General features: G+C 31.5%; 1 protein-coding gene across 3 annotated transcripts in view; it reads right to left on the reverse strand.

The window, feature by feature from the left end:
• Positions 1–18,900, reverse strand: part of LOC111701106 (uncharacterized) — a 29,972-nt gene extending 11,072 nt beyond the window's left edge. Inside the window, exons 1-2 of one of the 3 annotated variants that reach the window (XM_023472258.1) lie at positions 18,698–18,900; positions 7,759–7,787 (exon numbers count right to left, since the gene is read on the reverse strand). The gene's annotated coding sequence lies outside the window, so the exon portion shown is untranslated. Of the gene's footprint in view, positions 1–7,758; positions 7,788–16,833; positions 16,935–18,697 lie in introns of those variants that run through there. The other 2 variants (XM_023472257.1, XM_023472259.1) reach the window with 2 other exon arrangements.
• Between the last annotated feature and the right edge of the window lie 159 nt (positions 18,901–19,059).

Raw genomic sequence — 19,059 nt, forward strand, 5'->3', positions numbered from 1 at the left:
AAAACAAATTGTATTCTACTAAAACAAATTGTATTCTACTGAAACAAATTGTATTCTACTAAAACAAATTGTATTCTACTAAAACAAATTGTATTCTACTAAAGCAAATTTTTTTCTACCAAAACAAATTGTATTCTGTTTTAATAATTTGCATTTTTCTAAATCAAATTGTCAAATTTGCATAACTTCTGATAAACTCAAAAGTAAACAGAGAAATGTTATTCAAATTGTTTACTCTTCACTTGTACTTCAATGTTTACTCGTAATGCAATGTTTACTCGGACTTCAATGTTTACTCGTACTTCAATGTTTACTCATACTGCAATGTTTACTCGTACTGCAATGTTTACTCGTACTTCAATGTTTAATTGAACTGCAATGTTTACTCGAACAGCAATGTTTACTCGTACTGCAATGTTTTCTCGAACTGCAATGTTTAATCGTACTGCAATGTTTACTCGTACTTCAATGTTTACTCAAACTGCAATTTTTACTCGTACTGCAATGTTTACTCGTACTGCAATGTTTACTCGAACTGCAATGTTTACTCGAACTGCAATGTTTACTCGTACTGCAATGTTTACTCGAACTGAAATGTTTACTCTTACTGCAATGTTTACTCGAACTGCAATGTTTACTCGTACTTCAATGTTTGCTCGGACTGCAATGTTTACTCGAACTGCAAGGTTTACTCGAACTGCAATGTTTACTCGTACTGCAATGTTTACTCGAACTTCAAGGTTTACTCAAACTGTAAGTTATCTCCTCCTCCCCCTAATACCTCCTCCTCTCCTAAATATCTCCTCCATCCCCTACCCCTAATATCTCTCTCCGCCCCTAATATCTCCTCCTTCCCACCTGACCGGGTTGTTGCAATGGCAAAATAACTGCCTACCTACCTTATACCTTCTGTGTCCCTTAATTCTTTCCTAACTGCTCTATTAGATAATCAGCTTTCCTGCTCCAGATAATTACATCTATATATACATTTATTTCTAGTTCAAAGAATTAACTACTGAGGATCGTCATGAGGAGCGAAACATTATGTTTAGCATAATTCTTTTCTAATAAAATGTGAAGTTTAAAAACTGAAATATTTATACATTTTTATATAATATATATATTATTATCATTATTATATATATATATACAGATAAACAGCCTGAGCTGAAAACTTTAGAATGATGGATATCAAGATTAATGCTTAAACTCCTGGTTTTACTAAACCCGAGATTATTTTAATACACATTCGATATCCAAGAAAAAAGTATAAAAATCAACCAATCAGCGTATTATGTTAAGATGTACTCTTTAACTTTTGAAAGCCGTTTTTTTCTGGTGTTAATCGTGTCATATCAATTGAACTAAACATCGATTAAATAAATGTAAGTTTTGGTTTAATGTTTGTCAAGACTCGTTTAAAATGCTGATAGTCCTAAAATGTGATAAAATATATTTTTTAATAGCTGTTCATATTAACATGATTAAATTTATATTTGCTTAAGTGCTCTAAAAGCCGACTTTTGCACAGCTGATTTTAATTCAATCGGATATTAGTTCAATTGGTATAGCATTGTATCTGTAATTGTTATCAAACGTAACTTTTTTACAGTAGGGATATCCAAAAAAGAGGATAAAGAATAAAATTAAGTGTGTACATTGGATTCCCAGATTAAGCGATCAGGATTAAGGATATCTAAAGTTTTCAGCTCTGTTTGTATTCGAATACGAATTCGAAATTACGGTTCAAATTCAGTTTCCCTCACCCCGGACTAACCAGGGCGAGATGCATCGGTTTCATCTGTTTTAATTCAACCATGTGTTGGTCTATAATTATACAATCTTTAAATTTTTAGTCTTTTTAGTTGTCGTTTAACTTGTTGTTTTTAGTTGTCATTTAATTTGTTGTCTTTTTATTGATCGTTTAAGTTTTAACCTGTTGTCTTTTTAGTTGCCATTTAACTTGTTGTTTCTAGTTGTCGTTTAACTTGCTGTTTTTAGTTGTCGTTTAACTTAGTGTTTTTAGTTGTCTTTTAATACTTTTTCGTTTAAAACGCAAATTCCGACAAAAAATTGAGTAAGAAAAATGCGATTGTTTTTTTCTTCTTAAGGTCAAATTGGGATCGAAAGTCACAGTTCTCTGGGAAAGAACCAAACCGTTAAATCCACGTGCCCTGAGAAGGAAAAGAGTTGGGTGTGGTCCCATGAATTATTGGTTTGTACTTCATCTCACACTTGTTTAGCTCTAGTACAAGTCTATAGATGTAAGTAGGGTTTCCAGCGAAATGAGAAAATCGTTCCGCGAAAAAAAATTTTCGCCAAAAATTTTCTATTTTTGGCATTCCGTTCGTACGAAAAAATGCAAAAAATCTGTTTCGTTAGATACAATTTTCACCAACAAAAAACTAAATTTTTTTTACTTACTTTCGGAAAAGTTTTCGCTCGCTTTAAACCCTAGTTCTGCACAAGTGGTGATATAACAACTGTTTATTTTATAGGTTAGTTCTAATTCAAAACTGGTTTAAACTGCAAACTTGCATTTTTATCATAAAATTAAAGTCATCAGCTTGGAAATTGCACTCAAGGGTATTTTTAGAAAATGTATATAAAAATGAAGCCACCAACCAGTTCTTTCTTAACCCTATACCAATATAGACCAATATAGACCAATATAGACCAATATAGACCAATATAGACCAATATAGACCAATATAGACCAATATAGACCAATATAGACCAATCGGGACAGGGCTATAAAGACTGTCCACGCATATTCAAGTGAGAGTGCAAATATTAGAATATAAAATATTTTTTTTTAAATGTTCATGACATTTCCCCCAATTTTCATTTCCATTTAATTTTTCAATCTCAACGGAAGGGGGGGGGGCGCAGCGCCCTCTTGCTTTTAGCTCATAGTTTTAGGATGCCCAAGCCCCACCCGAATGTGTGATTTGTTCGAGGATTTAGTATACTATAAAACATTGTTACACTTCATGGCACCGTTTTACATGTATGGTTGCTTAGCGTTCACAATCCCTTTATGGTAAACAATGCAAATAATTGCAAGATTATGCAAGCATTTTTTTTTGCAAATTTTTATCGGAATTGATGGCGCTGTCAACTGTTAAGGTATTAAAATTGTATTATATTTAAAGTTGCATAATACCTTCCAATTTCCTTAAAGAAAAGTTGGCGTATTTCAAGCAAAATATGAACAAATGTCTATTAACATTTATTTTAATTATATTTAATTAAACATCTATCGATGAACATCTGTTGAAATACATCATGTAGACGATAAGACACTAATTAGTGAGTTCTAATTTTACTTCAAGCTAAATAAATTGCAGTTATAAGGTTAACATAGTACATGTCTTCAAATATTAATCATAAATAATTAATAAATCAATCTTCGTTCAAAGCCAAAAAAAAACCCAAGTTGAGGAGGAATTTACAAAAATTTAACTTAAGGTTTTCCTTGTTAAGGTCAACCAATTCAAGTTAGAATTTTTAAACCACTCCAAGAATATTCCCGTGGTTTTACCGAGTTCTCCATTCAAAATTTGAGGCAAATCAGTCAAGAGGTTCATGAGTTATGATCGAAAATCCAAACAAACAAACAGCCAGACAAACAGAGAATATTGGGGGAGAAAATAGTGTGAAACAGAAAAAGGTTTTTAGCGAAATAGATATTTTCAATCTTTTGATAAAATTCATGTTAATTTTGACATGAATGTTTGATTATTTCTTTTACTTTTTCAAGTCTTTTCTGTACAAACTTTTAGCTTTTCTTCGATTGTTTTGCAAACAAAGCAGTGTTAAAACTAACAATTTTCTCAAATAATATACTAGACATTTTTACATTCATATACTAGACATTTTTACAATTTTCAATGTGAGAGCGGGGTATTTAGAAAATGTTTCAAAACCTTTCAATTCTATTTTTATTTTTTAGACATGTATATTTTCTGGTCAACTGGTGTTAAACTATAATCTACAATAGGAATAGAAATATATTTGTTGTCTTCGTATTTCATTGTTTTGTGGGCCCCCTGTATTAGAAACTGTTAATTCACTTTAGACGAAAACATGTATATCGAGGTCACCACTTTGTGACATTGTACCCTGTCTATTAAAATTGTTCCTTTCATATCTTAAATACATTAGGTCTGTCTATATAGTTCCTGTCATATCTCAAATACAAATCCAGTGCAAAAATACAATATTTATAACTGCTGTTTTGTTCTTGTATCATGTTGTTGTATCATGTTGCGCAAAAGAAAATTTGAATTTATAATCCTTGTTGACGCTTTTTACACAGTGCATAGTCACGTCTGAAATTATGCAGAAAAATGCACACGAGAAATGAACATGAAAGTGCACTAAATTGTGTAGTTTATCTTTCGTATTAATTTATTTTAATAGAAAATTTAAATAAGTTGTTTGTTTATTAATCTAATTTAATTAAAAGTCCGTCAAAAGTAAAACCTGCTTTAAACCATTTTATGATGAATTGACAATGATATCAAAACTTGTGTCCTATGAATCTTATGCAGATCTACAGAGTAATTTTATTATGATGGTCATACTCTGCAGGGATATATTTAATCAGGGGATCAAGTATTCATTTTCAAACATAAAAGTGTCCACATTGGATATCGAAATCAAGCGTTCAAGATAAACAGTTTATCCACACAGCTTCCTTTCTGTTTCTCATTTTTCTTATTCTTTAGTCTTTAGACTTCCCCAACCAATTTGTCTTGGTGCCCACAGTTCGTAAAAAATGATGCAAAATGCAAAGCAGTTTATAAACTGAACACATAATTTATTGATCGTAAAAAAACTTCTAAAATATTTGAAAGGCATAAACTTTTGCGTACTGCGGCTGGATTTTTGAAAATCATTTATAAATGTAATAATTGCCCCTAGAGTGAAATGTTGTGGCATGGAAGAACCATAGATAAATAAATAAACAAAGAAAGCAAAATCACCAAGAATTGTACAGTCCGCGAACTCATACTCCCAGGGGTCAAAGTGTACTTCAATGATAAGCCGGGTGGTTTTGTGTTTTAATGGATTTCATAATAGAGTGTAAAATAACTCCGGGAATGGAACTATTAGAACAACAATATTTCACTGAGCAATATATCATATTGACGAGAACTGAAGAAGGACATGAGAAGGACTAAACTAACTTAAATTTCTCTCTACAGAACTCATGTACACCACAAGCACTCAATGACATAAAAACAGCCAATGTTCACAACCGACCTAGTTAATATATATAATAGGAATATCTTTTAAACATCTCTGTACATTTATATCTTTCAAGATGAAAAATGTCTTCTTATGCGCAATTTATCTTTATCTATGGAAGAACCGAACTAATTAGAAATGTCTAGTTGTGTTTGTAATGCTGAAATTCAAGTATTCAAGATCATTATAGTTTAAAAAAGTAAAAATATACCTTTAACATTTTTTAAATAAGATTTGAAAAGAAAATTGAGGAAAATTCATTTCTCTAAAAACTAAGAAATTTACATCATTTGATTGAAACTTACAGATTCTATATCAGTAAATTTGGAATACATTAAACCACATTGTTTAAAGGAACTGTAAATGTTATTTCAAGCAATCCATCATTTATAAATCACATAGATCCAGGTAACAACAAAGTTTTGTATCGTCACAGTTTGAGAAATGTAAACATAAACAAATTGGACAATTATATTTGAGGAAAGATGCAACCCATGAACCTGGCACTGTCAGAAGCTTGACATTAATATGAATACGCGTGTCTGTGCATTAGAATATTTACACGTCATTTTATTATTATATATTAACAGTCGTCTCAGTTTCTAATCATTTTCTTTTCAGGCCCGAGGATATTAGTGGTGTTCTGTTAATATATATTCTGTAGAAGAGTGGGGGGGGGGGACGAGGCCCCCTTGCATAGAAAATTTCACGTCAAACTTAAGAAACTAGCTCTTAACATTGAAAAATTTTATGTTTTCAAAAAATCCGCTTATTTAGACGAGCTGTTGGGTTTTCTAATTTTCAAAATAAAACTATTCATTTAGAAGTTTTCTTAGTAGGATAATGAATATATAGCTAATATTAGAAAATTTTATCAGATTATTATGCTGAAATTTGACAATATCCACATAGATCGAATAGAAACTTCAGGAAAAGTTATTAAAGTTACTTGCTTTGTAACAACATCAAATGCACTCAGTATTGATGTAATGTCGTCTTCCAATTTAGACACTCTAGTCTACATTTTGGTTGGTTTTCTAACTAATTATACAAAACACACTCATAAACAAACTTTCTATAATGATCACTGTATTATTTTAAAAAAAAATATGTTGAAAAAAAAATCTCATCCTGCATGATTAATGGGGACATGAAATCCTTCAAGTGCCCCCTGACCCTCTAATTCTACAGGTGCAACAGAACAGGTGTGGAAAGCTGTTTGCTGTACACTAAAGTACTATAGTGATAACCAAGAAAACTGTAGAATAGGAAAACGGCAGTAACGCAATACTGAGTGCATTTGATGTTGTTACAAAGCAAATAGCTTTACTAGTAATTGTTCTATAAATCACTAACTATGTGAAATGGGTCTGTTTACAATGCACAATCGGTGTGTATCCTGTTTATTGGACCAATAAAGTCATAACTTGAGTCTAAAAGTCCACATCTTATTCCAGAGTTTTCTGGTTATATCTGTATGTAGATAGTAGACCTCGATTGCGAGGTTAAAGATAAATAGAGTCTTAGTAATGACTATTTATAGAAACCCCGGTCAGTTTTTCACTGAATATTATAATAATTTGATAAATTAGTTTCTCAACAATTATTGATTAACATGATGTTTTTATTCTTAGAGAAAGTACAATGACTTAGGGATATGTATTCGTATATAAATCGTAAACCCAGAATTTTACTCTTTTATTTAACAGTTGTGTAATGTGTAAGTTATGTTACGTACGATCGTATCTTTTACAAATTACTACTCTATGGTTTGAATATAAACAGTATATTGCGTGTGTGTGATGGGAGGTGAGGGGGGTATAATTATATCAATAATTATTTTCCTTATTTTCCTGTTTTTTTAAGATTGGAGACATAGGGGATTCGACAGTAAATATGGTATCATAAGGTTATTTAAACGACTTAGTGTGTGAATTGTAAGTATTTCAATTTTAATGTGCTGTGGACTGCCTCTCCTCTCTTGCTCTAAGAGCAACTCCCCTCTTGCTCTAAGAGCAACATCCCCATGTCTATCTATCTTTATATAACCTTTTACATGTCAATAAAGGCTTCAACTTTATTTTATGGACATTTTGTATTTGTAATGTAAAGGAATGTATAAAGTGATCAAAGGGGATATGAAAAGTGATAAAAAGGGATGTAAAAAGTGATCAACAGGGGTGTAAAAGTAATCAACAGGGGTGTAAAAAGTGATCAACAGGGGTGTAAAAAGTGGTCAACAGGGGTGCAAAAAGTGATCAACAGGGGTGTAAAAAGTGATCAACAGGGGTGTAAAAAGTGGTCAACAGGGGTGTAAAAAGTGATCAACAGGGATGTAAAAAGTGATCAACTGGGGTGTAAAAAGTGGTCAACAGGAAAATAAAAAGAGATTAACAGGGATAGAAAAGTGAAAATAAATATTGAGAACACACATTTCAGAAAAATTAACAAAACAACTAAATATTTAAAACAAAAGAGGGTTGCGAAGCGCTCTTTTAAAACCTGTTATTTATATATTCAACTCCACATACCTGAAAAAAAAATATTCTAAAATAAAATTATTTTTTTAAACAGCATTTTTATTAAATTTTAATTTTTACTATTTCTTTTCTATTATATAAATATATAGATAGATAGATAGATAGTTAAATTGTAAGATAGATAAATAGATAGATGAAAAGATAGAAAAGTGTCTCAATTTCAGTTTAAAACTTCACTTAAACCAGGAAAATGTTCTGTATAAAGAATAGAATATGTTCATGTTTATGTTACCATATAAAAAGTGTGGGGGGCACAGTAGGGTATCAGGGGGGGGGGGGAATCAGCAATATTAAGTTTACACCATAAACCTCTTATTCAAGTCAAATATGGCTCGGGTGCTATGGCAATTTTTTATAAAAGTGTCGAAGTCGTATGAATGTTACATTGAAATTCTAAAATCGGAAAGAAAACTATTCCGTGAAAACTATTAATTTTATTCACGAACCAGAGACCAAACAATTTCTTGAGCGGGATTGCAGCGCTCCCAAATCTTTGATTAACGGACATTAAAATAGACTTAATTAATATATAAAAAGATTATCGTAAATCTGTTGTAATCTTATGTAAAAAAAACTGTAAAGCATATGTTTTTTTTGCAATCTTTATATTATCCTACGTAACATATGTAGTGTACATTATGACTTTTCAAATGTACACAATATTAAAGGATAATATAAATATAAATATAAATTGAAATCTTTATAAATCAATGCAAGATACAATTGATACAATGTTTGTAAATTAAAAGATTATCAGAATATATTCATTTCGTCCATTTTCATCATGAAGATTGAATTGGAAGATTGTGACAAAAACAATTCAACCCCCCCCCCTGACCCCAACAATATCCCACCATGGGGGGGGGGGGGGTGCCCCAGATAAAAGTATTCTTGCTATTTCTTTAACTTGTTTTGCCAACTCGTGGCTCAACCGTACAAAATTCTTTTACTTTAAATGCATTGTTGCATCACAGTGCCTTACTTATAAACAGAAGATGGGGTGCTAAGTGCTCTGCATTACACGCTTACAAACGCTTTAGTTTTATTATAAAGCAATAATTAGGCAAAAGTAGCCGAAATCTACATCAAAGTTACATTTTAGAAACCCGAAACATAATTTGATATAAATTTAGTTCAAAATTTTAATGAATCAGTTACACAACATAAAATAAAAAAATCAACTAAAAGTAACGTAATGTTTAGTTCACATTAAGCTAAAGTACATTTTGTTTAAGATTGAAATCTAGTTTTAAGCATAAATTCTAATTCTGAAAGAGAAGTGACGTCCTAAGGAACGATTATTTAGCCCCAACGAGACCGCGATCTCCACTATATTGTATTATTTCAAGGTTATATTATGTTGAGACAATATCTAGGCCGAACGCTGCGACTAGGACAGGCTAAGGTGGAAAGGATCACGGCAAGGAGAAGCTGTGGGCCTAGTACTTTGGCTAAGACAGGCTAAGGGGCAAAGTATCACGGCAAGGAGAAGCTATGGGCCTAGTACCTTGGCTAGGACAGGCTAAGGGGCCAAGGATCACGGCAAGGAGAAGTTATGGGCCTAGTACCTTGGCTAGGACAGGGTATGGGGCCAAGGATCACGGCAAGGAGAAGCTATGGACCCAGTATCTCTGCTAGGACATGGGGCCGGGTGCTAAGGTCTTACGTCTAACTTTTCCCGCAACCCTTGTAATTTTCAATCTTGGTTAGATCTAGACCAGAGGAGTAACAAGGTCTCAAAATTATACCAGCACAACCGTGGTCTTTAGAAGCGCTCTACATCTTGGTAAAAAGTTCATTTGGTAAGCCATCATAAATTTTGCTATGTTTCTCTTGATATATATTTTTAAATAGTGTAATTTTCAAAATTTATAATATTATATATTTTGTTTTAAAACTATGTTTGACTTTCATTTTCAAATCCCGGAATGGTAGTTGGTTATGCAATATATATATGTATATATTTATAGAAATAGAATAAATAATTTAAAATTATGGCAGGTTTTATTTCTATTTTAAATAGTTACAAATTAACTTTCTGATTTATTACCAAAAATTGTACATCTTTAATAGTAGTTATAATAACAATAATAATGATAAGAATATGAATATTAATGAACAAATTTATAAATTAATAAAAGTGATAATACATAATAAATTATCCCACTTATAATAATATTAATTAAGTTTTCAAGGTTTTCTAAGGTTTTATGTTTCTAGATGCAAATTGTTAATTATCTCTCTATATAGGAGGAGTCTAAGAACCTTTACAATTATAAGGATCTCAACCTTTACTCTAGAGTATAAAAAATATAAATAATTTAAATTTTTTAAGATATTTCCTCTGATTTGCCCATAATACAGGGATGATAATACACACAAAGGATGAGACTTCAGAGACGATTGTCAGAATTTGTTTATTCCGTTTTCTTACATTCAGGGTATACGGCCTATAAACTGGCGTATTCCTGGGCTGAGACATCTAGTAAACCATTAAAATAGTCAATTGAATGCAGAAACTAATCATCATCCTTCAAATTGTCATATTTTTAGAGCTTTTACAGTCACATACTTTGTGGGTAACTCTTTATATAATTTTCCAATCCCTATTTCGTTGAAATACAACTTTGATATTCAAACCTTTTTTTTGATCTACCTTAATATTATGTGGGTTCTACTTATGTTTTATTTCATCAAATTAAATACTTTCACGATTTTATGTTGAAATTATATTGGTTTTATACATACAGGAACCCATCGGTACCACGGAGTAACATTGACTAGAAAAAATCGATTTTTATTTCAAAATTCGAAATTTTTTATTCCACGGGCCACGCCGGGCACTTTAGTTAATACTTTAAATAGTAGGAATAGAAAGCTGGGAGGTATAGTGCCAGTAGTGAGGATGGGAGGGGGTGGGGGTTCACAGTGGGGTATTAGGAGGGGTCAGCCAAAATGAGTTAATTCAATAATTCCATAATTTATGTCAAATACGATTTGGCCGCTTTAGAATTTTTTAGAGGTCTCTGAGCTATTTAAATGTTATGTTTTAGTTTAGAATTTCGACAGAAAACCCGCTAATTCATTGAAAACTCTTAAAATAGGATTATTCAATACGCTACTCTGACTAAATCAAGGTTTTGGCGTGCTGCTGACGCCTCTAAATCTTTTCTTTATGTCTGTTAGAATCTATTTATATGATTAGATTATCCCGAAACCGCTTTTCTTTCTTGTACTTTTGATATAAAGTATATGCTTTTCTTCCAAAATAGTTCTCTGTAACAAAGACGACATCTAAATATATTGCGGGTTTACAGGATTCATTCAAGGAAAAATATATGCGCGGGAAAAGTAATTATAAATTGAAATAATCATAATTCAATGCAAGCTACAATAGATAATGTTTGTAAATGAAAAGATTATCAGAATATATTCATTTTGTTCATTCTCAACTATGGGACCAAGACAAACGCATTTTAAGAGGAGTATTGTGACAAAATCCAGTCACCCCCCCTGACCCCCTAAATTACCACACCGTGGGGGGGGGGGGTGCTAGATATATAAATGCCCAAAAATCTAAAAAGCAATTAGCTCAGATTAGAAATGGTCAAATATAAAATTTCCAAAAGTTAAAACAATATTTTTTAAAGTATTGATACTCTGGTGGGACTATTAGGTCTACTTATGCAATTTTACCATAAAACTTTAATGGATTCATTAAATACTTTTAGCATTTGAAAAACATGCTACATAATGTTATCAACAGCCCTTACAATTCACATGTTACTACCTGTAGAAATAGTATTATAGTTCCAACTTGTAGAAATAGTATTATAGTTCCAACCTGTAGAAATAGTATTATTGTTCCAACCTGTAGAAATAGTATTATAGAAATAGTATTATTGTTCCAACCTGTAGAAATAGTATTATTGTTCCAACCTGTAGAAATAGTATTATTGTTCCAACCTGTAGAAATAGTATTATAGTTCCAACCTGTAGAAATAGTATTATTGTTCCAACCTGTAGAAATAGTATTATAGTTCCAACCTGTAGAAATAGTATTATAGTTCCAACCTGTAGAAATAGTATTATAGATTCAACTTGTAGAAATAGTATTATAGATTCAACTTGTAGAAATTTTAATTTTAGTTTTATCCTGTAGAAATTATATTATAGTTCCAACCTGTAGAAATAGTATTATAGTTCCAACCTGTAGAAATCGTATTATAGTTCCAACTAGTAGAAATGTCAAATCTGAAGTTAAATGTCAAAATACACTTGTAGAGTTGTGAGTTCTATCTTTTTATATTTTTATTCGTCCGAGGCCAGATTTAATGAGTAGCGAGAAGAAGACTTTGATATAGTCTTTCGGGTCAAGCTGAACAGAAATAGATCAGATTAGATAACATAGTTCAACGAGGGGAGGAAGGCCAGCCACAACAATTTCTCGCCCGAGCAAAAATATGAATCATATTAGGTAACATGGTTCAACGAGGGGAGGAAGGCCAGCCACAACAATTTCTCATCCGAGCATTAATATGAATCAGATTAGATAACATGGTTCAACGAGGGGAGGAAGGCCAGCCACAACAATTCCTCGTCCGAGCATAAATATGAATAGGCTTAAGTATTGCAATAATTAAATCATGTTGGAATCTTAAAACTAATGAGAATTATGTCAAACTTTATTTAGGTAAAACTTAAATCTCTTCTGTCTCAGTAATGGTTAACCTTCGTGATATAAAATAAATTGTAGAGTATTTGGCATACCTCTACCTATCATTTTCCCCGTGGATTTTCAATGGTTTTCTATAAACCAAAAAGGACATATGTCAGATTTAGAATAAAAGTTGTAGCATTAAACAGATCATATTCAACAATTACGCAACCAATCTGAGAACGATTTTATCCCACAGGAGCCTGAGGAGACATGACGTGCAATGAATCAAAGTCATAATATTTACAGGAGCGGTTTGAGTTAGAATAAAGAGAATTAGATTCATTATTCAAAATATCTTTAATGTTAAAGCTACGGTCCTGCTGAACCCTTTCTAGAGTAATATCATCCATAATCCCCCCGGGCCCCAACCCCTCCCGCCCCCCACCAGATACACAGCCTACACACACGTCATTTACAATTAAATTTGAATAATTGAAATATTTTGTTTTAACATACAAAAGTTCAAGGTTTCCTTTCATCCATGCCCTAACGTGGCCTGATTCTTAAAATATAATTTAATCTGTGAGGATTAACCAATTCAAAAAATAATATTGGAAAGATGAGGATTTCGAGGTGGCTTGGACGAGAAAATTAGAAGAATGTGGCTGGGACGAGAAAATGTTATGGTTGGCACTCCTCCCCTCCATTAGAGGCTCAGTATGAGACCAGTGTAATGTTTCTTTGTCATTTGTAAATTTACAACCTATTTGTAAATTGTCATTTAAGCATAAATTGTAATTTGAATATAATTAATTGGAAATGTAGACGTTTATGGATGAAAATTTACAAGTAACTGAAAGATTTGTAAATTGTAAATGCCTAAGCGTATAATGACAATAATTTATTATTGACTAAACTAATTTCTAAATTGTAAATTGTAAATTGTAAATGCCTAAGCGTATAATAGCAATAGTTTATTATTGACTAAACTAATTTGTAATTTGTAAATTGTAAATCGTAAATTGTAAATTGTAAATAGTAAATGCCTAAGCGTATAATGGCAATAGTTTATTATTGACTAAACTAATTTGTAAATTGTAAATTGTAAATTGTAAATGCCTAAGCGTATAATAGCAATAGTTTATTATTGACTAAACTAATTTGTAATTTGTAAATTGTAAATCGTAAATTGTAAATTGTAAATTGTAAATGCCTAAGCGTATAATGGCAATAGTTTATTATTGACTAAACTAAATTGTAAATTGTAAATGCCTAAGCGTATAATGGCAATAGTTTATTTTTTACTGAACTAATTTGTAAATGGGAAATTGTAAATTGTAAATTGTGAATTGTTAAAGCCTAAGCGTATAATGGCAATAGTTTATTATTGACTAAACTAATTTGTAAATTGTAAATTGTAAATTGTAAATTGTGAATTGTAAATGCCTAAGCGTATAATGGCAATAGTTTATTTTTTACTAAACTAATTTGTAAATTGTAAATTGTAAATTGTAAATTGTAAATTGTAAATTGTAAATTGTGAATTGTAAATGCCTAAGCGTATAATGGCAATAGTTTATTAGTGTATTATAAACAAAATGTATTTATCTAATCTATCTGTGCTTTCTGCAATGTAATATTACTGCAGTGAATGCACTGGGATTTAAAGGTTGTAAGATCTCCCGCATAATCTGATGAAAATTATGCCAATTACTTCACACAGACTCTAGCTAAAAATAAGTGCTTTATATGTTCAAAAATATACATGTCTTGGACAAAAAAAGCATTATTGAGTTGGAATGAGAAAATCAAAGACCACGATTTTGCGACACTTCAAAGTCAACCCTGTCTTGAAATTGTTGCAACATTTCAAACTATACTCTTCCCATGTTTAGTAACAAAACTAAGAAACATTTAGACTCAACGAGTATCGAAGGTAGGGGGGGGGGTACCAATCATAGCAACTACTTGAAACCTATAAATCTAAAAACTTGTAAACTTTGAGTTATTGATAAGATCGAATATACAAAAGAATAATGAAACTCCACGACATATTTTTCTAATCCTTGAGTGCGATCTGCAAACCATACGCGTGGAGTATATTTAATATATAAAGGGGTGGAAGGCAAGGCAACCACAGTATTTCTGCATCCAAACCATATTCTCTTTATTTTCTCATCAGAGCCACAACTAAATCATTTTTCTGAAGATTTTAACCCTTCTGACCGGATCAAAGAAAAAGTAGACTGTAGAAACTTAAGAGTTTATTTCTTTAGAAGAATTCAATTTATTGGATGAGAACTTATTTGGATGCGGCAAGGATGAGAACTTATTTGGATGCGGCAAGGATGAGAACTTATTTGGATGTGGCAAGGATGAGAAAATGTGGCAGTAGTCTTAAATACATATACATCCCAGTTCTATTTTAAAATAACAATCTGGTAAATTATGGATCCAATGAACCAGGCAAGAAAAATCCTCCCCAACAACTATCAGATAAAATACCTAAAATCTTAGGTTTGAGGTTGACGCAGAATAAATAGGATAATAAGAAAAACAATAGTTGGTTCATTTCATTTAAGGACCAAAACAAAAATTAAAATATTTGAAATAAATTATGAACAAATTTTACAACTGAAATTTTCATCAGTTAAAAGGATGTCAAAAAGTTGTTAGATCATTGTCGAAAAATAGTAACAATCCACCACCAGTTATATTAAATATAATGTAAACAATAAATATGTATTTTTCATTTTCACTATTTTTAAAATTGTGGGAAAATATTCCCACAACCTCTTTTCTTGGAGGTTTTTAAATATTTTTTCCTGAGGCCGGATTTAAAGAATTTGAGCTGCGGCTTAAATTTAAGCCGCGGCTCAAATATGGCTGGTTCCACTTAAAATTGTATTCAATTTTTCAAGATTTAAGCCGGCGCTCAATTAAAACCGGTTTTTGGGGGATTTGATACGTGGCTTAAATTCATTAAATTCGTACACTGAAGCACTTAATTTTGTATGTTTTTGTTATATTTCATACACAAATAATTACTTGCTTAAAAAATTTGGCCCAACTTTTCTAAAACGGAATAAAAAATTTTTGCGCAAGGAAACTCCTATATAAATTACAGAATGACTCTGATGTATAGGACACCCTGTATTGTAAAGTTGTCATGTGGTTCTTAATGTTAAAATAATTGAAATAGAACGGGAAACACAGTACGTTTGTTAAAGCTATTTAGTCATAAACCATTTCCTAAATCCTGACTTAATAGTCAATTAGTTGTCATCTAGCGCGTTTTATCCAATATACTTTGTAACGTCAAGTATATTTGATTTGAACTGAAATTCAATTTCCAATCTTGAATTTTCCACGGATATCTTCATATCCACGAAATAATGGCAGAACTAACTAATCTGAAGAAATGTATTTATATGTTTCTAACAAGCGTATCGGGAATATTTAATCAAAGGGCATCTTGTATTTTATGTAACCTATCCACCCCCCCCCAAACTATCCCCACGCTCTCTTCTCTTCAGTTTATTCAAGGTCATCTACATATACCTATAGAGTATGCATGACACTTCACGCACATTCAAGCCTTTCCTATAATAAGTATTCCGTCTGCCTATCCCTGCCATTTAAAAAGTTTATAAATTAAAGTAAGCTTTACTGTCAGAGCTTATCATTAAAGAGCTTATCATTAAAGAGTTTATTAAGAGGTATTCAAATCTAATTCACTTTCTCAAAAACTACTAAACCTAAGCTTATGAAAACTTGTAAAACAAAAGAGTTCAAGGTATTTAACAGATTGTTTATGTTATTTTTACAAAATAAATGAATTTGAAAGTTAAATGATAAGTTTTTCAGCTGTTATTTTGAAGAAACGTTTTTTTCTTTTGCTGACTTTTGTCAATATAATTCTTTTTATTAAAAACTACTTAATCTAAACTTATGAAAAGCTTGAGAAGAAAAAAAAGTTCTGAATTTCTCATTTGCAACCAAATAAATCAACTTTCATCAAAAAGAAGTCATAAAATCGTTATAAGAACTGCGCATAAATTTGACCCATTATTTATTTTTATTAAAACAACGAAACAATTGGTAATCGGTTTACAATCTAATGCATGCATATATATTTACAATTTATCTATAATCTGGGAATTCATTAAAGTGTTTTTATGTGCCTAATAAACTATCAATTATTCAATAGATTTGACTATTTTAAAAACTACACAAATTTTTAGCAATATTCACCTAAATTTTGCTAGTTGCAGCGCTCGTAGGTTAGTGCAAGTTGCAGGTGGTGGAGGGGGGGATGTAGGGGGACTTGGCAAAAGTAATAGAAAAAAGGTTAAGGGTAATTAGTTCTATTCTTACCTCAATTCACTATAAAACAGCCTCTCATACTCTCATACTCTCATACTCTCTTAGACTCATCGAATCATGAGAAATCAATAAACATTGGATACAATGATAGATATAACATTTAGGAGACCAGGGGCTACGTAGGAGAAGACGGGGGGGGGGNTTTCAAGAGTGATATTATTGTTCGATTAACATATCTCTTGATTTCTTTAAATTTCAAGAATGATATTATTGTTCCATTAACATATCTCTTGATTTCTTTAAGTGTCAAGAGTGATATTATTGTTCAATTAACATATCTCTTGATTTCTTTAAATTTCAAGAATGATATTATTGTTCAATTAACATATCTTTTGATTTCTTTAAATTTCAAGAATGATATTAAATACATTAAAAATTCTAAAATTTATTCTTGTAATTTTATAAAATCTTTTTCTCTTTCTATTTATTTTGACTCATTATTGAATTGCAGAATTTTGATTGAAAAATCTAATCTTTGTAAATTGAAAAGATCTAAAATATTTACAGTGAAGCCATAACACTTAGCAATTTTATGAGTAATTGAGGTTCTTTAGACTATTTAAAGTTACAACTTGAGTCTAACAGTCGTCTTCCTATTCAACTGTTTAATGGGTGTCACAGTAACAAATATTTTGACCAGGGGCTTCACAAAGTAATAATATCTTGACTAGGGGGCGTAGGGGCTCCAAAAAATACTAATATCTTGATTAGGGGCTCCACAATATACTAATATTTTGACCAGGGGCTCCACAAAATAATAATATTTTGACTAGGCCGGGGCTCCACAAAATGCAAATAATTTTAAAAAGGGGCTCCACAATATACTAATATTATAACCAGGGGCTCCACAATATACTAATATTATAACCAGGGGCTCCACAATATACTAATATTATAACCGGGGGCTCCACAATATACTAATATTATAACCAGGGGCTCCACAATATACTAATATTATAACCAGGGGCTCCACAATATACTAATATTATAACCAGGGGCTCCACAATATACTAATATTATAACCAGGGGCTCCACAATATACTAATATTATAACCAGGGGCTCCACAATATACTAATATTATAACCAGGGGCTCCACAACATACTAATATTTTGACCAGGGGCTCCACAATATACTAATATTTTGACCAGGGGCTCCACAATATTCTAATATTTTGAGTAGGGACTCCACAATATACTAATATTTCAACCAGGGGCTCCACAACGTACTAATATTTTGACCAGGGGCTCCACAAGATACTTATAACAAAAATACGTAAAAAGTATCAGCATCAAGAAAAACACAAATAATAAACAAGAACAGAACAAAAAGTGAGATAACCAACATATTCGATTAGATTTAGTTAATCCTTGTTTTAGCCCTGTATGTTTCCGTATTCACCTGAGAAAAGAGGAGCTATAAGAGCCCCCGCCCCACCATATCACCCGTATAAATAATCTCGTATTTATTTACAAATATTGAAGAAAATGTCTATATTTGTCAAAATATTGTTAAATGGTGTCTAGTATTTGTAAAATATTGTCTATATTTGTCAAAATATTGTTAAATGGTGTCTAGTATTTGTAAAATATTGTCTATATTTGTCTAGAAATTGTCAAATGGTGTTATTGATTTGATAAATATTGACTATATTTGTCTAGATATTGTTAAATTGTGTCTAGTATCTGATAAATATTGTCTAGTGTCTAGTATAGTATCTGATATATATTGTCTAGTGTCTGATAAATATTGTCTAGTGTATAGTATAGTATCTGATAAATATTGTCTAGTGTCTAGTTTCAATCTAAAAGTATAAACATTACATAAAGATGTACATATATAGATATATCTCTTACCGAGGAAAAACAAAGCTGTCCAGCCCATGTTTACAACTGTAAAATATCCATTTCATTAACACTTTACACTTCACGGGGAATAATATTTAGCATATTATTGTTCTTTTAAATCATAGTTTATCCAGTTAATTCACATACTTTTCATGTTTAAAATAGCTTTTAACACTCTGTATAAGCTCCAGACTGTTTTCTGGTGGACACAGCTGATTCGACTGCCTTGTTACAATACTTACCTTGCCTGACTAGGCTGTATACTTGTACAGGCCCGACCTGCCTCTTTGGTCCATATATATAATATATAAATATATATATAAAGCTGCAGACACTCTTACTGCCTCGGAGACCCCCTCCCCCCCCCCCCC

The sequence above is a fragment of the Eurytemora carolleeae genome, unplaced genomic scaffold (genome assembly GCF_000591075.1).
Source record: "Eurytemora carolleeae unplaced genomic scaffold, Eaff_2.0 scaffold346, whole genome shotgun sequence".
Lineage (NCBI taxonomy): Eukaryota > Metazoa > Arthropoda > Copepoda > Calanoida > Temoridae > Eurytemora > Eurytemora carolleeae.